Here is a 24,223-nt window from a genome sequence, read left to right on the forward strand (position 1 = left end):
GACCGCAATAGTTATTTTCCCTTTATCATTAGCCTTTGACTTAGTTTGGGTTCATCACATATTTCTTTCTTCTTCCTCTCCTCCTCCCTTTATTCACCCACTTATTCTCTAATTTAGCTTCAAAAGAACAAAAGCAAAACAAAATAAAACATTGATTCACATGCAGATAGGATCTTATAAGGTTTAGTCCAGAATGCTTCAATTCGGTTTCTCCCCCCTAGAACTTCAATTTGACTTCTGCTTTCACTATTCTCTCCTCTTGTACATCTACAAAGAAAATTCGTGATGGGCACTCTGTTGTTATTTTGTTGCTGTTTTTTTTTAGTTGCTGTATTTGTTTATCCTTCTTGTATTACTGTTATTTGGGGAGTTTGAGATATAAGTAATTTCTTCAGGTTTGTTTTTTTTTTCAGGAAATCTCTTTCAAGAATGTTTCAAATACCTATTTATAAATTGATTATCTATCTCTTTTCCTTTATGATTTTGTCAGATTTAAGGTGTAAGTCACTTTGGTTAGCATCTGGAGTTCCTTTGATCTTCTGAATAGTCTTGTGCTATTCAAATTTCCTTTCCTTTATTATTTTTTTTTAGTGAGGCAATTGGGGTTAAGTGACTTGCCCAGGGTCACACAGCTAGTAAGTGTTAAGTGTCTGAGGTCAGATTTAAAGTCAGGTACTCCTGACTCCAGGGCCAGTGCTCTATCCACTGCTCCATATAGCTGTCCCCTTTTCCTTTATTTTTGAAGGTCTTTCTCCTAATTGATGCAAAATTGTTGTTTGTAAAAGGAATTTGCAAAGTTAATGACTATATGTCTCAGACTTTGCAGCATAGCATTTTGTTCCAGAGAAATTTGAAGATTTTTTTTATTTGACACTGTTTTCAGTGTTCTAAAGTTCTAAGCACTTTTCTTATATAGCTTTTTACATTATGGTATCCAGGTCTTTTGATATGTCATGTTCATCTGTGATATCTGTAACCATAAATTGTCACTATCCATCCTGTATTCTAGATAAATACATTTTGCTTGTATGCAGATGATGATTTTTTCATGTTTTTTGTTCTTTTCTTCTAGATTGTCTTTTTATATTCTGTGTATTTGCATTTCCAATCAGTCATCCTCTTTTTTGTTGTTGGTTTTTGTTTTGTTTTGTTTTGTTTTGTTTTTTTGGTGAGACTGGGCACTGTTAATTCATGTTTCTCTCTTTGCAATTATTTGTGGGCAGGCTACAATTATTATTTTTCTCTTAAACCATTCAGAAATATCTTGCTATTTAGAAAATAATTATTTTGTAAATCCATGTATCCTCTGCCTCATTAGGTATTGATTCACTTTCATTGGTCTTGTCATATTTATACATAGATTCCTGAACTCTTTTTTCTAATCTGTAGGACATTTATTACTATCTTCCATGTTGGTTTATTTCCTTATGTCCAAGGTCAATAATTGAGGGTTTTTTCTTCCTCAGATCTTTGGTAATTCTAGCCTCTTCTCCCATTATTTTTCTTGATTGTTTACTTTCTGACTTTTTTCCTTTTGATAGCAGTTTCCTTGGGAACTGATTCTCAAAACATTTCATCTTCCTTATACACTGGTCAATCCATGATTCACTAGCCTCAGTCTTTGCCTCAAATTAGTTCTACTGGGTCAAAACTGGTTTCTTGGCTTTTCCCCACAAGTTTGGTGTAATCCTACACACACACACATAAACACACAAAAACACACGCACACACACATACACACACAGATGGGTCCTACCCACCATTCCTGCTTCTCAGTTCTTTGGATGAGTTCTGATGTAGTATAAACACATTGATGATATACTGCTATCAGAGCCTGAGAAAATTTCTGTTATTTGGCTCTCTAGAACTCTTGGAATAATGGAAGTCAGGGTCAGTGTGTAGAGTTGAATTCTATCATAGATGTGTAGATTTCTTATAAAGCCCTGCTGCTTTAGCACAATGGGTTCTTGAAAGAGGGGCACTAAACGACTATGTTAGGGTTTAGAGATTCTTCTCTATCATTAGTACATTGGATTCTTGGTATCCTAGGCCATGGATACAAATGAAATTGCTTTACCTTATACATAGTTCCTATTTTGGAGAAGTTGTAAAAACTCAATATAGACTTCCAGGTTTTGGTCACATGAGGCATCCTAGTTCAATGTTAATGGGTATGCCCATACCTTCCATTGGGATAGGGATAGGTCTTTGATTTAATTGCTAAAGAGAACTTCCAGGTGAGAAAAATTCCTTTACCTACACAAATCAGTACATTTTCTGTAACTCTTAAAGAGATCTCAAATTAGGTATCTATGGCTTACATGGTATAGCAATCCCTCTAGAGTCACCAAACCAGGTTCAAATGTAATTGGGAAATTTTTAACAAAATAAATTAAAATATAATTCTACAATTAAACACAATTTTAATTTGTACTTTTCTGTCTGTTATATTTGAATTTTATTTCACTGGACTAGACCACTGAAAGGTTAAATGATTTACCCATCATCATGCACCCAGTATGTATCAGAATCATGACTTAAACTTAGGTCTTCCTGGCTTCAAAGTCAGTTCTCTCTCTGTTGTACCATGCATCCTCTTGTAAAGAGGTATAATCAAAGTCCCTCCAAAGGCTTGACCCTTTAATATCATAAAGATCTATGTTCTCCTAATCTTCCCACCATACTCAAACCTATAAACAAGGAAGGCACTTTCTATATATCCAATGTTACAAATCAACCCCATTGCTCATTTGATTAGAAAACTAAGATGGCAAAGACAATGAATTATTTACTCTGTGTGTATGTGGATTCTTTTTCTCCATGCTAGACTCAAGGAAAATAGGTTTACCCATGATTATACTTGAAAAGCAAAAACAGAACAGCTTTCAGCTTACAGCATGTGTATAACTGTTTTAATATTCACATTTTTCATGAAAATCTTTCTAAATTATATTATATATTTTTCATCATTCTTGAATAGTTTCCCGGGGGATACAGTAATTTTTCCACAGCCACGAAGTTTGTTTGTTTTTTTCATCATCACTGTCATCATCAAAAGGTAACATCACTGAGAGACACCAAACTAGAAACTCTCTCAGTTTTCCATTATATTTCACTATGAACAGAAGTCTAGACAAACATCATTTCTAAGAATTCAAATTTTAATATTATAACAGCACAAGTTCCATAATAGTTTTGGGTTTTCATGCAAAAAATTTTATGCTGATATTTCATATTTTACATAACATTCTTTGTCTTTTTGTTTCCCCCTTGACTACACAGATCATGCTTCTTCATTTATGGCTTGGTTCATTACCAGTGTCCCATTATTCACTGCTTACCATTCCCATTTTTTTGCTTGTTTGTTTGTTTTTGTTTTTGCAGGGCAATGAGGGTTAAGTGACTTGCCCAGGGTCACACTGCTAGTAAGTGTCAAGTGTCTGAGGCCAGATTTGAACTCAGGTACTCCTGAATCCAGGGCCGGTGCTTTATCCACTGCGCCACCTAGCCACCCCAAGCCATTCCCATTTGATTTAAAAAAATGCCACTATCATCTTCGTTTTATTTCACTGGAATTTTTCTTCTTTCCTTTCTATCTACTATCACTTCTCCATTGTACAAAAAGCTTGGGCTTAAGTAATCATTCAAAGCATTTCTTTCATTTTTTGGCCAACTAGGCACAGCCCTTTAGGTGTATTCTAGGTGTTTGTTATTTCTTCACCTATGATAAATTTGCCTTTGTGCATAAAACAACCTCAAATAGACTTGTTTAAAACATTTTGTTTTGCTTTAGCTATTTCCAGAGCTATTTCAGAAGCCCAATTATTTCATAAAGCTAGTTTCTGAGGAGCTAGAATCTTACCTTAATTCAGTATTATGAGCAAAGTTGACCGTACAAGGATATTTTGAGAGTAGGTATACTTTTATTGTTTGTATTTGTATCCTCAGTGACTAGTTCAATGTCTGGTACATAGTAGCTGCTTAATAAATGCTTATTGTTTGGTTGTTGGTAGGCAGAGTAGGAAACTATCTATGGCAGTTGATTTCAGATATCACAGAAACAGCCTACAATAAAAAAAAGTAACAAATACACAACTCTTCATTCAGATGTATGAAGTTTCACTAAGACTTTTGCTATATGATTAGAAATTTCTTACTTCCAAAACTAGAGGGATGTAGAATATTATGTGGCATTTTATCATGAATGAGCTAATAGTTTCCTAATTCTGGAAATGTTAATTGACTTGTTATTGTGGAAGTAATAAATTCTAAGAACCAAAGATGAATGCACAGATATTCTTAGCATCCAGGGTGAATTCCAAACCATAGTACATAATTATTAAATATTGTCTTGAAATGTGGGGAAAATGTGAGAACATTATAAAAAACAAGCTTTAATTGAAATTAATGCAAAAGCATTTTATTAAGTGTTTACTATATGAATGGTATTGTACTAACCTCTAGAGAAAGAGTTAGGGGAAAATCCCTCAGATTCTGCCCTCTGTTCAGTCATTTTTCAATTGTGTCTGACCCTTCATGACACTATTTCAGGTTTTCTTTGAAAAGGTTCTAGAGTAGTTTACCATTTACATATGAGGAACTGAAAAAAACAGGGCTAAATGACTTGCCCAAGGTCACACAGCTGGTAAGTGTCTGAGGCTGGATTTTAACTCAGGGATATCCAGGCTTGGCATTCTATACACTGCACTACCTAGGTGCTTTGTGCTCCCCTCAGAGAGATTATAATCTACTAAGGAAGATATGAAATGTACATTAATAGGTATAGAATAATGGATATTGTGATAATAACAACAAAGATATCAAGATAAAATATTATAAGATAATTTGAGCTTTGGGCAATTAGTTTTAGCTGAGGAGTGTGAGGAGAAGAAGTTGGAAAACATGGGGATATTTCATAGAGGGGATAATACCAGATCTTTATTGAATTCAGAAAAAGAAAAGGATGCAAAGAGTGCATTTCAGCAAGGGAAAGGCCTGAGTAAATTAATGATGTTGGAAGTAGCCAGACAAAATTGGATGGTTGGGTAGGAAGTTGGGACATCACAGCTTGTTATAGTTCAATTTGTCTAGATTTTAGGATTTGTCATGGGAATTCAGATAAATGAACGCCGAGAAGTTAAACTAAAACCTATGTGAAGGGTTTTAAATGCCAAGATAAATATTTCATATTTTATTTGATAAATAAAGAAAATAATTAAAAGAGGTTTTTTTGTTTGCTTTGTTTTGTTGATGCAGGGGACACTGCTCATACTGTCCAACTTATGCATTAGTAAAATTATTTTCATAGCTTTGTATGGGATATATTAGAAATTTAAGTCTGTGAGACCAGTTTGGCAGCTATTAAAATGATCTTAGGGCAAAGGTACCCAAACTTTCTCTGGTTCATGCTCCCTTAGTGTGTCAGTATTTTTTTCACATTACATGTAGGCAAAACGAAATACCTAACAGTTCCATTTATTAAGTAGTTAGGTAGAAAATTTAAAATATCCCAAGGCAACCCTCTCTGTTTGCTGCAAGGCAGAGCACAGTTTGGGAACAAATGTCTTATGGAGAAGTGATAAGGGCCTGAGCTAGCTTAATAACAATGTAGGCAAAGAGGAGAGAAGAGATGCATAAGAGATCATAGAGATAGAAGCAAGAAGAATTGATAACTGATTGGATCTGGGAAGGGAGTGAGAAGGATGTGTCAAAGAGGACATTAGGTTTCAAATCTACTAATATGATTTAAACAGAATCTGGTTATAAGGAACTTGGTTAAGAGAAAATAAATCACTGCAAAGTTTTCAGGCCTTCTCTCTATATATATATGTTTTTAAAATCTATCAATTTGCCACAGTAAATATCAGTAAGTCATAGACATTTAGAGATAGAAGAGAGCTTTGTTAGAGAGGGAATGGAAAGTTCACTACTTTGATTTCATACAACATTAGATTGAGCCTGTCCTTATCATGTTTTATACAGCAAGGATACTTTTTAGCAAAACATGATTGAGATCAAGGAGAAAAAAAAGAGGCATTTTCTCTTATATGATGATCTAATGCCACTAATAATCCATACAGTGATACCTTTGATATCTAAAAAACACATAGAGAATTTGTATTTTTTGACTCAGAATTATCATCCTATTTAATAATTCTGAGAGCTCTGAATGCCAGAAATAGCTATGTCTCTGTCATGTCTTCATCTTTACTAAATATGAAATTGTCAGACTATTTTCCCAAGGGCCATTTCTCCAGGGAAAACTGTATAAAGCAGAGAGGGAAACAACTGATCAAATTTATTTATCATTCCAACCTAATAATATTAAATGATAGTCCAAGGATTAGTTGAAGAAAAAGTTATGGGAATAAAAAGCATTCAACTACAGATAACAGAAAAGAAAAGGGAATAAGTATGTATTACGTACATACTATGTTCCAGGCACTGGGTGAAGTGTTTGCTTTTTTCCCCCAACAAATATTATATCATTTAATCCTCACAACAACCCTGGGAGGTAGTTGCTATTATAATCCTTACTGTTGAGGAAACTGAGGAAAATGGTCACAAATGCTTATCTGAGGTTAGATTTGAACTCAGGTTTTCCTGACTCCAGACACTAATGTTCTATTCACTGTGTCATATACCTTCCACTGCAGTCAGGTGCATTGTATTTCCTTCCCCATGCTAACTTTTATCACTAAAAGTTAAAAAGCTATATGACTCTCTTAGTTTCTTTAACTGTGAAATAACAGAGCTGGATAGAATAGTCTCTAAGATTCCTTCCAAATCTAACATTTCATGATTCAACTCATTGCACAGGCATTATTTCCAACTTAGGAGATCTGTTTATTGACTATCAATAATTAATCCCCTCTTAATTAGTACCACTTAGGAAATTTTAGGTTCTAGTGAATGTGAGCATTTTCTCCTTGAATTTATCTTGACCTTTAGTATTGCTGAATCTATCTGAGTGTAAATGGTTAAGAGGTGAGATTTGAAGGAGAAGAGATTTAAGGAATAAATATATCTTTACTTTTTCATTCAATCAATTGAGGTATAAAGATTTGATAGAACTTGTCCTACATAGCCCTTTGGAAGAAACTACCCAATAAATATAGTTGTTCTGAAATAAACTCATTATTCCATGCCTGAAGGAAGCCAGCTGGGAAGACAGAGGGAGTCAGATACTGGGGAGGCCTCTTTATGCTGACCTACAGGAAGACAGTGGGACAAAGCTTCAATAAGGCAGTCAGAAGCTTATGGGAGAGGAATATGTTCCTGCTTAGGAACAATAGACAGAGAAGGTAGCCTGGGTTTGGAAGCTGGGATTAGAATCATTGTGGTGGAATATAGGGAAAACAGAACTATAGCTAAAAAGAAATGATACAGCAAAACTAATCAAGGACATACCAATGTAAAATATGTAAGGTATATGAGCCCACATGGATTCTCTAAATTTATAAATGCTTCTCTCAGGTAGCATAGATATTTCTGGAATTTGACCTACATCTCTTCAATAAAGATATTGGGCTAGTTTTATATCTACCTGATCTAGTCAATTATTTCTGGTTCAGGGATATGATTTTCAGGTGTTCAAAAGAGAAGGCACTTGAAGAGAAGGGTATTCCTTAACATATACTTTATAGTTGAGCCCTTTCCCACCAAACACTGGGTACTCAAAAGATCATCATAAATAATGAACAGGGAGTAAACCTATTTACCCAAACAAAATAGCAAACAGAAATTGAATTTATACAAATGAGAACATACCATAATATGTGCAAGAGTGAATGATGTTGTTGTGAAAAGCAAGATGAAATATCAAAGCAAAACAATTTCATCCAAGGGGAAAGTCTCTAGAGAGAAAATTTGGATATTAAGAACCTATTGTCTGGGCAGCTAGGTGACACAGTGGATGAGGTAATAGTCCTAGATTCAGGAAGACCTGGGTTCAGGTCTGGCCTTGGACACTTGACACTTGCTGGCTGTGTGACCCTGGGCAGGTCATTTGACCCCCCATTGCTCCACAAAAAAAAGAAAAGAAAAGAAAAAAGAACCTATTGTGGGGGCAGCTACGTGGCACAGTGGATAAAGCACTGGTCATGGATTCAGGATGACCTGAGTTCAAATTCAGCCTCAGACACTTGACACTTGCTAGCTATGTGACCTTGGGCAAGTCACTTAACTCTTTTAGCCCTGCCCTCCCCAAAAGAACCTATTGTGGGGCAGCTAAGTGGCACAGTGGATAGAGCACACTGGCCTTGGTGTCAGGAGTACCTGAGTTCAAATCCGGCCTCAGACACTTGACACTTACTAGCTGTGTTACCTTGGCAAGTCACTTAACCCTAATTGCCTTACCCCCCTTCCCAAAAAAAGAGCCTATTGAGGAGCCAGATTCCTTTACATATCTAGATAATCCAAAATCCTTTTACATGTTTCTCTCTGGAAGAATAGTCACACATATTCATCCTAAGTACCAACCTTCCACTGCTCACACAGGTCCCTAACATCATATTAGCATTCTTTCCAACATTAGGAGTTATATATTCCTCCACAAATGTAGCAGTACAGTGTCCAAGCAGTGTTTTTAAGTCCTGTTACATGAGGATTAGTTATACAGTCCAAATCAAGCCAGGACCATGACTTTGGGCATCAAACCAAGGATAAAGGAAGTAGTGTAGACTGAGACTAAGCTCTAGAAATACAACTGTCAGAGAAATCAAGTTTAGATCAAAATAGGGCTAGGACTACAGGGAGTGAGGAAGGCAAGATGTAAGCAGAAGTGAAAGGGCAAGTGGAGAGTGAATACAGGCAGAAAGGTCAATAAGGATGTGCCCATTGGCAAGGCTGAGCTGACACTCTGGGCGGGTGGGGGCGGGATTTTTATGGAAGAGGTAAAATACAATATGGAAAGGACTATCTGCATATTTGGGGTAGATAAACCAGGTTACGATCAAAAGTCTTGTCTCGGGGGGCAGCTAGGTGGTGCAGTGGATAAAGCACTGGCCTTGGATTCAGGAGGACCTGAGTTCAAATCCGGCCTCAGACACTTGACACTTAACTAGCTGTGTAACCCTCATTGCCCTGCAAAAACAAAAAACAAAAAAACAAAAAAAACAAAAGTCTTGTCTCCAGACATCATACATCTTTTCCCAATACCCTACCAAACAAACTATGTTCAAGCAAAGAAGGATAAAACCTCTTGTTGGAAAAATTCTGCCCAAATTTAGATTGGACTAGATGACCTCTAAGGGACTGTCTAGCCCCAATATTTAATGAATCATTAAAAGAAAAGAACAGATCTCCTGACCCCTTGAAAAAAGGATTATTAATGGAAATTAGTCCAAGATACCCAAAGTTGATGAATAGAAATGATATTTTCCATAAAACATATCAAAACTCAAAATGGAAATATACCCAAGAAACAAAATACATTTACTTTAATGAACACCAGGTTGTAAACTACTATAAGATCTGATGGTAAAAATGAAAGAGATGGGAGGAGAGGCAAGTTAGAATAACATAACTGAATAGGAAAATAGCATTGAAGGGAGAAACTGAGGTATGAAGACAAACCACCTTATTTACAATTTTCCTAAAACCAGACATAAGAGTAACTTGCTTGAAATATTAAAGCAATTTCATATGTACATAAATTAATAAAAAGTTATTTGGGCCTTAGGAAAAAAAAGAATGCCTAATAAGCTTTGGTAAAAGAACCCTTTGTAAATTTTATTCAACATTATCTGTCCCCTAAATACCCACTGGCTATTTGTTTCTGTCTTTTTTTTAATTGTTAATTTATTGTTAGCTACTTGGTGATTGAAATAAAGTTCTCCCTAATGAGTTGCCCATAAAATAAATATTGTTCAGGGAAAATGCTAAAGAAGTCATTTTTCTGCAAGGGATGTCCACTGTTGATAGTCTGAAAACACAGATTATAAAGAAAATTTCCAAGTTTGAAAGGCAAAACCATACACAAACATACATGCATGCACATACACACACATACAAACACAGAGAAATAAAATCTTTACAGTAAGTTAAAAATGATAAAGGTTTTCACTTGTAATGAGATGCTAGTAGAAATAACTCTTTAGATTTCTCCAGGGTCCTTTACTTGCCAAAGGCAGACATAATATTTTCTCATTATTAGCTCTTCAGCCGGGAGGAAACAGGGTGTCATGTTCTTTTCCATCTCACAGAGGAAGGAGTATTTTGAACCAGTAATTTAGAGTACTAAAATGAAGAAAAGATGGCTACACAACTTACAGTGATGCATAATTATTTCAGTGAAAGAGATGGGCTGTGAATATTTATGTTGATTCTCATTCAGGAAGGACTCTCCTGAGAAATCTGATGTAGGAAGGGAGAAAATAGCCAGAAAAAAATCTGTTCTCAAGATGACTAATCATTCATCTATTGGATCTTATAATGAAGGAAGAGCATGTATTCATGACCACCAAATGGAGACATCAAACTATGAAAGGACTCTTCAGATTCCAGTTACATGTCTATATACCTATGTGCAGGTCTGCATTCTGCTAAATACAATAAGTTGGTATTATTTAGATAAATAGATAGATAGATACACAGATATGCATATGTATATATAGACATACATACATATATATGCATATGTATACATATACATACATATATGTATATACATAGATACATAAATATATGTGTATATCCAATCTGTAGTTCCAAAATGTGAATGAATATTTTCAACCAGAAAATCTTGACACATGTACTCAGACCTTCAAATAAATACAAATGAACTAAAATAAATCAGGACAGAAGAACAGATTATCAAGTACAACAGGATGAGTAAATATGCAATCTATTTTGAATATAGGGATAAGTTGGTTGTTTTTTTGTATCTATAGAAAGAACTATAGGATCTGTATGCTTCTTGCACTTTGGTTCAAGCAACCTTTCCAAAGCCTTTGATAGGCAAATAATAGCAACCTGAGAATCATCAATATTTTATGTAAAAAACACTTAGGCAATAGATATGTTCTGCAAATTAATATGACTGAGATGCAGTGGATGTTATATTGTATATGCATTCACACATGCATAAACATATGATCTTATATTGATATTTTCATATGTATACATATACATACATGTGTGCTTTGTATGAATAAAGAGGGATAGGAAGATAATGGGAGAGAGGGAGTAAGAGTATCCCCAGTCCCCATCACAGTGTCTTAAACATATTAGGCACTCAATAAGTTCAATTAAATTGTATTCACAGTGTTATAATATATGGAAACCATAAGGAAACTATCTTCATTCCCAATAAGCCAAAATAATATCAGAGATCAATTCAGGGGAAAAGAGTTATTTTACAAAGTTCTTCTTCATCTCTACTGAGTAAAGAAGAAGAAAAGAAAAGATGCTTCCACATGAAGTATTCTGATTAAATATAAACAAGTAGTTATTAAGAAATTTAATAACATACTGGAATTATCAAGTATATCTAACAAAGGAAGTTCTAGGGATCATTCCCTGGAATAATTATTAATGTCAAATATTCTTCTCTTAAGAACTTTAAAAAATAGGATAGATACATATGGAGTGTGACTTAGGTGCGGTTCTTCCTAGAAACTGACAAAGGTGACTTTCAAGGTCCCTTGAAGTCTATATTTTAGAAATTACTTGCACGATTCTCAGTTGTTTTTTTGTAATAGTAAGGTTTATTGCTGCTGCTGCTGCTGTTGTTGTTGTTCTAAGTATAGCTACTTGTGACTTATGTGGTCTCATATACCTGATATTATTTTTAAAGAAGTTGTCATTCTTATTCATGCTTAGAGTTAAGAATTTCTTTCTTAAGCTGTAGGTTTCTACCTTTCCACTGTTAATGAACAACAGACAAAGAAACAGCAATAATAAGTTAAGAGAGGAAAAAAATGTTTGTATATACAATACATGGCTACATAAGAAAACCTGGCCTTGACTATTATATGGGCTTTTGCAACTTGAAAAACTCAATTAGTGTTGATTGCCCAGCAACCAAGACCTGCTGCATCTTTTGGTCTGAATTCAGGATTTGATTGTCCTCTTTGTCATTCCATTCTAAAAACTTAAAATGAAATTTGTGAAACCCCACTGAAAACCTATAAGAAGACCATTAGGCAAAATTTAAGGGTAACTGGACTCTGGTTTTCTGCAGAACAATTCAAAATATAAAACTGACTATATGAAGTAGAGCAGGCTCTCAAGACAAAAGAAGCAGGAGTTCCATTTTAATGGCTTCTAACCCAACGTACACAGCAATTAAATAAACAGGATTTGTCAAAGTGCTTTACATAGCAGACAGAAAGAGGTAATGGGAATAACTGATTATGAAGGTAACTTAGGACACAAAAGCAAATCATACATAGATGATATATGCATTTTTTGTGTCTTAGATGCCTGGAAAGTTAAAATATGAATAGAGAAAAACAAATGCTTTGTCTTACTATCATTTCTATTTTCAATTTTCTCTATTCTTCAGGATTTCTTGCTCTGCTTATTTTAAGTTTGTTGATTTTATTTTAGTCTTTGAAAATAATTAAAATATCATTTTTTTTCTTTTTTATGCCTATTTGGTTCAGATCTGTGAATTCAGTTCACTCTAAATAGAAAAAAAAATTTTTCTTTAAAGAAGATCAGCAACTATTCTTCACAAGTCTTAGAAAAATAGCTAAGTCCCTGGGAAGTTAAATGAATTGACCACGTTCATCCATTTTGATTGTGTCAGAGTCAAGACCTGAACCTCGATTTTCAGGTCAATCTTTGATTATACCATGCTCTCTTTCTCAGTTCATAATTTCTCTCTTTTTTCTATTTTGTTAATATATGTTTAAAGAAACATACTTTTTCTTCTAATGGATGCATTGGAAATTACCTCCCAAAACACTTAGGAGCTATTTCATTATTAGTATTTTCTTTTATATGATTCTTAATTATTTCTATGATTTGTTCTTTGACTAATTGATTATTATTCTCTATATAGGTAATATGTTTTTGTGTGTCATATATGAATTACTATTTTAGTGTTTTCTGGTCTATAAACTAGAGTTAAATATGTGCATGCATTTTATTAATGTTTATATGAATTTTAATTTTTAAGTAATTTTTATTTATCAACATTTAGCCTATTTGTGTAAAGATATGATGGGTTGCTGAGAAGTAATAATTTTCTTTAATAATGTTTGGAAGCTGTCATAAATCTTTGTAAAGGCTTTTATCTCTTCAAATATCTATTCAGGTGATCTTTCTGTTAGATTTATTTATCTCTAAGAGAGGAATATTAAAGTTTCCAAGAAAGCTTTCATTAACTATTTATATATTTTAGTAATTCAGTTAGTTTTCCTTTTACATATTAAGAACATATCTTTTGATGTATATAAATCTAATAATAATAATAATAACAACAATCGATTTGATATAATTAATTTAAGCATGATGTTTCATAGTTTCTTCCAAAACCACATATTTCCATCATCTCTTTATCTAGTATCATAACTAAAACTTCAATTTTTTGGCATCATTTAAATTATAGTAAATTTCTTTCAACCTCTCATTTTTACCATGCAGACCGAGTCCCAGAGAATAAGACTTCTGGAGCCTTGGAATCTGCTGAGGCAGCTGGTCCTTCTGGAACTCAGCTCACAGTTTGATGAGGGGTTGGAGTGGTTGGCTGGTGGGAGATTGCAGGGCTTTCTGTTGGCACATAGGCAGAACTCTGTTGTGTTGTTGTGCTTAGAGAAAAGAAGTCTTAAGTGATGGCAGCCCACAGTGGGGGAGGGGTGCAGGCACTCCAGAGCTTGCAGACACAGTGGAATAGGATTCTCTTCCAGGTCAGAAGGCAACCATGTCTGTGGCTGCTTCCAGACCAGAGCAGAGGCCCAGGGAATCTAGAATGTGCCTCTCCTTAAATCATAGCAGCTGGGACCTTCTGAAGCTTGGGACAGTGTGCCTGGAAGCAGTGCCCCACTTTAAGAAGGAGTTAAGAGTCAAGAAATAGCTTGGCAAAATGAGCAGACAGAAAAAAATACAGACCCTAGAAAGCTTCTTGGTGAGAAGGAAGGTCAAAATTCTCTCAAAAGAGATAATAAAGTCAAAGATCCTACATCCTAAGCTTTCAAGAAAAATATGAATTGGTCTCAGTTCATGGAAGCACTCAAAAATACTTTGAAGATAAGGTAAGAGAGGTAGAGGTGAAAAAAGAAAAAGAAATGACAGTGATGTAGGAGGGTCATGAAAAAAAAAAGTCAACAGTTTAAAAAGCCAAGTGGAAAAGGATATATAAAAGCTCCGTGAAGAAAATATTTACTTAAGAATTAGGATTGAGAAAATGGAAGCTAATGAATGTGAGAAATCAAGACACAATAAAGCAAAACCAAAAGAATTTTTTTTTAAAAAGAAGGCAAAGTAAAATATCTCCTTGGAAAAACAACTGACCTGGAAAATAGATAACAGAGAGATAATTTGAAAATTATTGGATTACCTGAAAGCCATTATCAAAAAAAGAGCTCGGACATCATCTTCAAGAAATTGTCAGGGAAAATTTTCATGATATTCTATAAGCAAAAGGTAAAATAAAAATTGAAAGAATCCACTAATCATCTCCTGAACGAGATCCCAAAATGAAAACCTCCAGGAATATCATAGCCAAATTCCAGAACCGCCAGGGTAAGGAGAAAATTTTGCAAGCAGCCAGAAAGAATCAATTCAAGTACTGTGGAGCCAGAGTCAGGATAACACAAGAACTAATTTATGACACAAAATCTAGTTTATAACACAAGATATAGTTTATGACAAAAATGGACTCTTTGCTGTCCATTGTATCACAGCTGAGGAAGCTAAATATAAATTGTGCAAAGTAAGAAAGATCTTTGTGGATACAAAAGGTATTCCCCACTTGGTAATCCATCATGCCTGTACTATCCATTAACCAGATCCTCTCATCAAAGTCAATGATACAGTTCAGATTGATTTAGAAGCTGGCAAGATCACTGATTTTATCAAGTGTGATACTGGTAACCTAAGTATGGTGACCAGTATAGCTAACTTGGGTAGAATTGTTATGATCACCAACAGGAAGAAACAACCTGGTTCTTTTGATGTTGTCCATGTTAAAGATGCCAATGGCAATAGTTTTGCCACTAGGCTGTCAAACATTTTTGTTATTGGCAAAGGCAATAAGCCTTGGATCTCTCTTCCCTGAGGAAAGGGTTTCCACCTTATAATTGCTGAAGAGGGAGACATGAGATTGGCAGCTAAGCAGAGCAGTGGCTAAATGAATACAGATAAAAATTTGTAGGGTTTCAATCAAATTGGAATGTTAAAATACAATTTTTTTTCTTTGTGGGGCAATGAGGGTTAAGTGACTTGCCCAGGGTCACACAGCTAGTGTCAAGTATCTGAGGCCAGATTTGCATTCAGGTTGTCTTGAATCCAGGGCTGGTGCTTTATCCACTGTACCACCTAGTTGCCCCATTACAATAACTTTTTGAACAAAAAATTACCCTACAAAAACACAAAATATACAAAATAAGAAATCAGTAGCTTAAACAAATAAAATCTTTTAAAGTGAAATTGAACAAGCCATAAATGCCTTTCTCTTTCCTTGGATTAGGGTACCCTGGATATGAATGTTGCATAAAATGTTAGAAGATGTAGCTCTATTAGTTTTACCTAACTGCTTCTCTTTGTTACATGGGAAGGCTCGCTGGAGGATGGGAAGAGAACATCTCTCAAAATGGCTGATGTGAAAAAAGATACCAATAAAACTTAAAAAAGTAAGAAGTGGAAGCTATGAGGGACAACATCATTACTGGCTCCAAGGGATCAGTGACCTAAGGAAGAATATTGTTTCTGGTCTGAAAGGAATAGGGGCTCTGAAGAACAATATCAACTGTAATCCCAAGGCTCCATAAGGTCCTTTTTAGGTAAGGACCAGATTGGAGACCAGAAGAGCAGTGACCCCACCTGTCTCCAGATCATACCACCTGGGAAACACTGAAAACTTCTAAATCCCCAGAATGAATTCTGAAAAACAGCAGTTCAAAAGAGCGTGAAACTTGAGACAGCACTCTTACATACACACACACACACACACACACACACACACACACACGCCCCATCCCACCCCATTCTGGTCCCTATGGGGAATAAAACTGAACATTAACAAAAAGTTCCAAATCAATACATAGGATGAGAAAGTAAGGAGAGAGAGAGAGAGATAGCCTAGCCTTAATAAGCTAAAACAATGACAAGGAAGATCAAGGAAAAAAACCCAAAAGAAGAAAATAAAGTAAAAAGGAATACAAGAAAGATCTCAAAAGAAAATGTGAATTAGATATGAGCCCAACAAGAATTCCTAGAAGAGATTAATAAATTGTTTTCAAAATCAAATAAGAGCTGCAGAGGAAAAATTAGGTTTGAAAAATGAAAGCAAAGGAAGAAAACTGTGAAAAGCCATTTAGTAGCTTGGTAAAAGAGTGCATGAAAAATTAGCCAAATTGAAAAACTGATAAAAAAAAATCCAATGATGAAAATAATTCCTTAAGAAGAAGAATTCTTCTAATGGAAAATAAGAGGCACAAAAGTTCACTGAAGAAAATAATGCCTAAAAAATTAGAACTGGGCAAATGGAAGCTAATGAGTCCATGAGCCAATAAGAACAAAATCAAAACTATGAAAAATATAAGAAAATGTGAATAATTTTTAAGTAAAAACAGAGAAAAAATTTTTAAAAAACAGAGAAAAAATAGACCAAAGTGAAATACTTTAAGAATTACTGGATTACCTGAAGTCTATGTTCAAATGAAAAGCCTGGACATCATATTTCAAGAAATTGTCAAGGAAAAGTACCCTGATATCCTTGAACCCAATGATAAAATAGAATTTGAAAGAATCCACTGATCAACATCTGAATAAAATCCCAAATTAAACCTTCCAGGAATTTAAAAACCAAATTCCAAAGCTTCCACATCAAAGAGAAAATACTGCAAGTAGCCATAAAGAAATCATTCAATATTATGGAGCTACAGTCAGGATCAAATAAGATTTAGTAGCTTCAACATTAAATGATTAGAGGGTGTTGGTTTGAAATGTCATATTTCAGAAGGTAAAATAGGAAGACTGCAAGCAAGAAGAACCAACACAGCAAAACAGTCTAACACTTTGAGGGGAAAAAAACAGATATTTAATTAGAGGACTTTTAAGTATACCTGATGAAAAGATCAGAGGTGAAGAAAAATGTGACTCTCAAATACAACTCTCAAAAGAAGCATAGAAAGGAAAACATGAAAGATAAATTATAGGGTACTCATAAAGGTTAAACTCTTTACCTTTGTATTTATGAAGAGAAGACATTTATCTTCTGAGAACTTTACCATTGTTAAGATCCTGAAAAGGATTTAACATAGAAAGGGTGCGGGAATAAGATGATTATGTGGGTATGATGTTAAAAAAAAAAAAGTGAGAGAGATACACTGTGAGAAGGGGGAATGAAGAGGGAGAATGAACAAAATCATTTCACATAAAAGAGGTTCACAAGGAAGAGATTTTCCAGTTTATAGGGAAAATGGTGGGGGAAGGCAATGCTTGAACCCGACTCAAATCTGCATTGGTTTAAAGATTGTGTGTGTGTGTATGTGTGTTGAGAGAGAGAGAAAGAGAGAGAGAGAGAGAGAGAGAGAGAGAGAGAGAGAGAGAGAGAGAGACAGACAGAGACAGACAGAGACAGAGAGAGAGAGAAATCTATCCTACCCAACAGGGAAGAAGGAGGTGAATGGAACAAAAGAAGGGCATGGTGGTAAAAGGCAGGGGGTAGAAGCAAAACAGATGCGAAAGGTGAGAGAGAATAAAAAGAGAGCAAGATAAATGGAAGAAAAGAGGATGGAAAAATGCAGTTAGTAATCAGAACTGTGAATGTGAAAGGTATGAATGCACCCATAAAATAGAAGTATATAGTATAAGCTAAAATTAGCCTCAGGCTCCCCAAATGGAGCCACCCCTCCCCTTCTGTTTCAGCTGCAGGGGACTTGGAGCCAGGCTAAGCTGTGAAGATGAAAACCACAGGCCAGGAATGGAGCAGTGCCTATGCAGAGAACCCAGGCATGCAGTAGTGGGGCATGAGCCCCTTGAGCCCTGGGCATGGTACGCATGGCTCACTCTTCACTAGCACAGCCAGAGAATTATCCGAGTTTCTGGTGAGAAAGAGAAGCCTTTTATATACCAGGGAAGTTAGATGGGAGATGAGGACACTATTTCAGATCATGATGCAATAAAAAAAATACATGTAATAAAGGGCCATGAAAAAATAGATTAAAGGAAAAAAGATTAATCAAATCCTAAAGAATAAGTGGGTCAAACAAATGATTCATAGAACTAATCAATAATTTTAGCAAAAAGAACAACAAGATTGAGATAACATATCAAAATTTATGGGACACAGCCAAAGAAGTCCTTAGGACAAATTTTGTATCAATAAATATTTACATGAATAAGACAGAGCAAGAGCAAATCAAAGAATGGGGTATGAAACTAAAAAAAAACATAGAAAAGAGCAAAATAAAAATCACTAATTAAATAGCAAATTAGAAATTCTCAAAAAGGAAAGATTAATAAGATTGAAATTTTAAAAACTACTGAGCTAAGAAAGAAAACTAACTGGTTTTATGAAAAAAAAAACAATGAAACAGATAAATGATTGGTTAATTTGATTTTTAAAAAGAAGAAAAGCAAATTACCAGTATCAAAAATGAAAACAGTGAATTCACCACCAATGAGGAAGAAGTTAAACCAATAATTAGGAATTATTTTGCCCAACTGTAAGCCAATGAATCTGACAGTCAAAGTGAAAAGGACAAATATTTACAAAATATAAATTGTCCAGAATAAATAAAAGGAAATGAAATACTTAATCCTCTTTTAGGAAAAGAAAGTGAGGGAGCAGATAGGTGGCTCAGTGGATGAAGCACCCATCCTGGTTTCAGGAGGACATGAGTTCAAATTTGACCTCAGATAATTGAAACTTACTAGCTGTGTGACCCTGGGTAAGTCTCTTAAACTTCACTGCCCAGGAAAAAAAAAGAAAAAAAAAAGAGAAAGCTCCCAATTTGGAACACAAAGTTTTAAAAAATCAATGTGAAAAAAAATTTTACATGTAATGGAGAAAATTTTAAATGAATAAGTAAATTTTTAAAAAGAGAACATTTGATGAGTTTCATAAATTTTCAATGAATAAATCAAAGATAAATAATAGCAAGGTTTTGTCACTCTTAGTCCTTTTCTCATGGCCATGTATCATACTTTATTTTTGATGTCAGGAAGGCCAAGGAAGTTGTGTCTTGTGTAGTCATATATATCATAAATATCAGAGATAGGATTTGAAGCCAGGTCCTCTGCCTTTGGAGCATTTTCCTTTTCTCCTCTACCATGATATGATCTGCCTACAGAAAAAAAAAAGCCAGCAAGCTCTTCACATGCATCATGGATTTGGCTCATAGACACTAGTTTCTTTTAGGTGGTCTCTGTGTCTGTGGTAGGGTGATGTCTGTGTCTCCTTAACCTCAGTACTAAGGCCTAGGGCTTCCAGACATCCTCCTGGCTAGCTGTTTATTTCCTTCTTCCTCCTGGTTAGGCTCTGGGGCAGATCCAGGCTCACTGGGCTTAAGCCAGAGCCACATTTTGCCCCATCCCCAAAACTCCCACTGAACCCTCCTGGCAGACTCCCTGGGACCCCTGGATTGCAAAATTTTGAGGAGGAGGGTAATGACCAGATAGTGCTTTAGATTTCAGTGGAATCAAATTCAAATAAAAACAGATCCCTGCATATATATATATATTACATTAATATATACCTCAACTTGTTCATTGAGTTTTTAAAACTTTGTATTCCAAATTCTTTTCCTCCCGCTTTCCTCACCCCTCCCTAAGAAATCAAATAATTCAATATGAGTTATACATGTACAGTCATGCAAAACATCCTCATATTAGTCAGATTGTGAAAGAAAACAAACAAAATTTCTTTAGAAAGAGGAACTAACAAAAAAATTATACATCTATCTGTATTCAGATACCATCAGTTCTTTCTATGTAGATGGTTTGCATTTTCATACATCCTTCTGATAACATCCTGCTCATCATTTTTTTCACAATTGCTATTGCTAACTGTACCCTCCATCCTATTCCCTCCCCTTGATATTTATTCTATTTTTTATCTTTTCACCCTATCCCTCCTCAAGTGTTCTGCTTTTTACTGCCCCCTCCTCCAGGCTATCCTCCCTTCCTTTGCCTCTCCCTCCTTATCCCCTTCCCCTCCCACTTTCCCTCAGGGCAAGATATATTACTATACCCACTTGAGTGTGTATGTTATTCCTTCTTTGAGTCAATTCTGATGAGAGTAAGGCTCACTCATTCCCCTGCTCCTTCCCCCTCTTCCCCTCCACTCCATAAACTTTTTCTTGTTTCTTTTATGTGAGCTACTTTACCACAGTCCACCTCTCCATTTCCCTTTATTCCAGTGCATTCCTCTTACACTTTAACTTTATTTTAAAGATGTCATCATGGGTCAACTAGGTGATAATGGACAAAGCACCAGCTCTGGTCCCAGGAATCACTGAACCCACATCTAGCCCAAGACATAAGCTACCCCACCATGCCTGCCCCACAAAACAAAAAAAAACAAGGACAAATTTTTAAAAAATGCTTTACAGAAATCATCCCTTCATATTCAGTTCAGACCTGTGTCCTCTAAGTGTATTCCTTTCAGCTGCCCTAATACTGAGAAAGTTCTTATGAGTTAGCAGTATTATCTTCCCATGTAGGAATATAAACAGTTTAATTTTATAATATCCCTCATGATTTCTTTTTCATGTTTACCTTTTTATGCCTCTCTAGGGTCTTATATTTGAAAGTCAAATTTTCTATTCATTTCAGCTCTTTTCATCACAAATGCCTGAAAGTCCTCTTTTTCATTGAAGTCCTATTTTTCCACTGAAAGATTATACTCAGTTTCACTGGGTAGGTGATTCATGGTTGTAATCCCAGTTCCTTTGCCCTCCAAAATATCATATCCCATGCCTTCTGGTCCTCTAATGTAGAAGCTGCTAGATCTTGGGTTATCCTAACTGTAGCTCCACAGTACTTGAATTCCTTTTTTCTAGCTGCTTGCAATATTTTCTTCTTAACCTGGGGGTTCTGAAATTTGGCTATCATATTCCTCAAAGTTTTCCTTTTGTGACCTCTTTCTGGAGGTGATTGGCAGAATCCTTTGATTTCTATTATACCTTCTACTTCTAGAATATCAGGGCAATTTTCCCTGAAAATTTCTTGGAAAATTATGTCTAAGCTCTTTTTTTTGATCATGGTTTTCAGGCAGTCCAATGATTTTCAAATTATCTCTCCTGGATCTACTTTCCAAGTCAGCTGTTTTACCAAGGAGATATTTCATATTGCCCTCTATTTTTTATTCATTTGGATTTGCTTTATTATGTCTTAATTTCTCAGAAAGTCATTAGCTTCTATTTGCTCTATCCTAATTCTTAAGCAATGATTTTCCTCAGAGAGTTTATGTACCTCCTTTTCCATTTGGACAATTTGGCTTCTCAAGCTGTTGACTTTTTTTCCCCATGACCCTCCTGTATCACTCTCATTTCTATTTCCATATTTTCCTCTACATTTGTTACTTTTCCCTCTACCTCTCTTATTTTATCTTCAAAGTCCTTTTTGAGTGCTTCCATGGCCTAAGATCAATTCATATTTTTCTTGGACACTTTGGATCTAGGAGCTTTGACTTTGTTATATTCTTCTGAGGGTGTATTTTGATCCACCTTGTCACCAAAGAAACTTTCAATGGCCTGCTGCTTTTTCTTCCTGCTCATCTTGCCTGCTTATTTCTTGGCTTTTAACTCCTTCTTAATGTGGAATACTGCTGCCAGGATGCACTGTACCAAGCTACAGAGGGTCCCAGGTGGTACAATTTAAGGAGAGGCTCATTCTCAGTCTATCTTGCCTGTTACTATCTATGGGCCTACTTGCTCTTTAACCCAGAAGCAGAAATCTGATATCTAATTCTCTATGGTTAAAAGCTTGGCATGCCTGTGCCCCTCCCGCACTGGGCCACTGCCACTCAAATCCACTTTCCAAGTAACACCACAGTGCTTTTGCCTCTGCTCAGCAGAGACCCAGTACTATTTCTCCCTGGCCAAGTGCTGGACCCCCTCACTGGTCCATGAGCTGAGTTTCATAAGAAGCAGCTGATGCTGAAGACTACGATTCTCTGGAGGCACGGTCTGCCGGGGCCTGAATCTGTACCTTGTGCTGCACTCCTCTCTTATGGCAGTATAGCAGACCTTCTCTGCCACTTTTTAAAGCCATATTTGGCTGGAGAATGGTTTCACTCTGTTCTTTTGTGGGTTTTGTTGCTCCAGGAGTTGTATTTATGACATTTTTGGAGGTATGTGGATGGATTTGTTGGGAGCTCAGAAAGTCACAGCCTTTCCTCCACCATCTTCATCAAATCTTCTCTTGGTGGAGTTCTTGATTTAAATGAAGTTGCAACAACATTGGGAGTACAGAAAGGAAGAGTATATGACATCACCAATGTAATATTTGGAATCAAACAAAAAAGATTTAAAAACATCTTCAGTGGATTATATATGTTGGTGGTATTGGATTAATAGTACCCCCAGCAAATGAAGATACACAGTGAACTTACTGATTGAACAGCAATGGAAAAACCTTTGGATGAGTCAATTAGGGATTGTGCTCAGCAGTTGTTTGAACTAAAAGATGACCCCCCCCCCCAAAATGAAAGATTAGTATATGTGACCTATCGAGATATCCATAGTATTCAAGCTTTCAATGAACAGATTGCTTTTGCAGTCAGGAATCCAGAAGAAACCAAATCAGAAGTGCCAACTCCTAAATAAGACTGTATAACATAAGACTGTACACATAAAGAGCACAAAGGGACCTATTGGTGTTTATTTGTGTAAAGTGGAAGAAGATAATATAAGTAATAAAACATTTGAAAAAATGAGCAATACTTTATCTGAAAGCAAGTCTATAGTTCATCCTGATCAAGAAGAAAATCTGGAGCATAGTTAATCAAATTTTTAAAAATCCACCAGAATTGCCTTTAACATTAAAACTCGGGTTATTTCATAGATTTTTGTAAAACTGACTTAATTTCCTCTCAGCCACTGAGAACTTCTGTGTCCAGATTTATATTACCATTAAGGCCAATACTTTTAGTAGTTCTTTTGTGTACAATTATATCAATTTATTGTGGAAAATGACTCATTTTATAAACAATTATGAAAGTATAATTTGGCATTTACTTAAATAAAGAAAGGACTTCTGAGCTGAAAAAAAGTCAACAAAACAAACTTTTAGAGCACAAGTTTGTAACTACTAAAGCATTTGAATTAATCTGAAATTGAAGAACACAGCACGTAATTAACTTCTTTCTTTACAATGCAGAATATGCACCAAGTGAAATTATACCTTACATCATGTGAGTACTGTTTAAATAATAAACATATACACAATCAAATGAAATGTTAATATTATTGTACAAATTTGTATAATGTTTAAATAACTCATTAAAAATGTGAAGGATACATAAAATTTTCACCTTGTATAACAAAAAAAAAATGTAAATATGAAAAGTAAAAAAAAAATGTAATTCCGGAACCTAGTGTGGGTCTAGGCAACACAACTGAAAGCCTGCCACTGTGTAGACCTCACATATACAATTGTTGACATCAGTTACTCTCAGCTAGCTGGATGACTGTAGGGGCAGTGTCAGAACTGTTGTTTCCCACCCTTGTCCACAGTCATTGCTCAGGTCACATGCCTTTTGACATTATCAATTGTTCTGATTAGAGATCGAACTACAAAGCTCAAAGCCCACCCCTATTCTCTACATGCAATTCTTCTTGGAGTCAGAGTGGCAGAAGAGAACATCCACCCAAATTTTGCAGTCCTTTTCTGGTCACTTGCCTAATCAGCTTAATCTACAATCATTCATAGGGGAAAAAATTACCCCCTGTAAATTGTTCTTAGACTTTCCTGGTGCTCTTTTTTGATCTTTCTTCAAGTAGTTGTGGGAAACTGTTGGGAATTATACCCTCCTCTTCTACCACCTTTTCATGCCTTTTAGATTTGGGTGTTTTGTTTTTATTTTAATGAAACAAAAGCCTCCAGC

The 24,223-nt window shown here is 35.4% G+C and overlaps 2 pseudogenes; both read left to right on the plus strand.

The window, feature by feature from the left end:
• The first annotated feature begins 12,340 nt into the window (after positions 1 to 12,340).
• On the plus strand, positions 12,341 to 15,298 carry LOC122747114 (annotated as a pseudogene).
• Positions 15,299 to 22,271: 6,973 nt separating this feature from the next.
• LOC122747125 lies at positions 22,272 to 23,156 on the plus strand (annotated as a pseudogene).
• Positions 23,157 to 24,223: the final 1,067 nt, after the last annotated feature.

Source organism: Dromiciops gliroides, chromosome 1 (genome assembly GCF_019393635.1).
Source record: "Dromiciops gliroides isolate mDroGli1 chromosome 1, mDroGli1.pri, whole genome shotgun sequence".
NCBI lineage: Eukaryota > Metazoa > Chordata > Mammalia > Microbiotheria > Microbiotheriidae > Dromiciops > Dromiciops gliroides.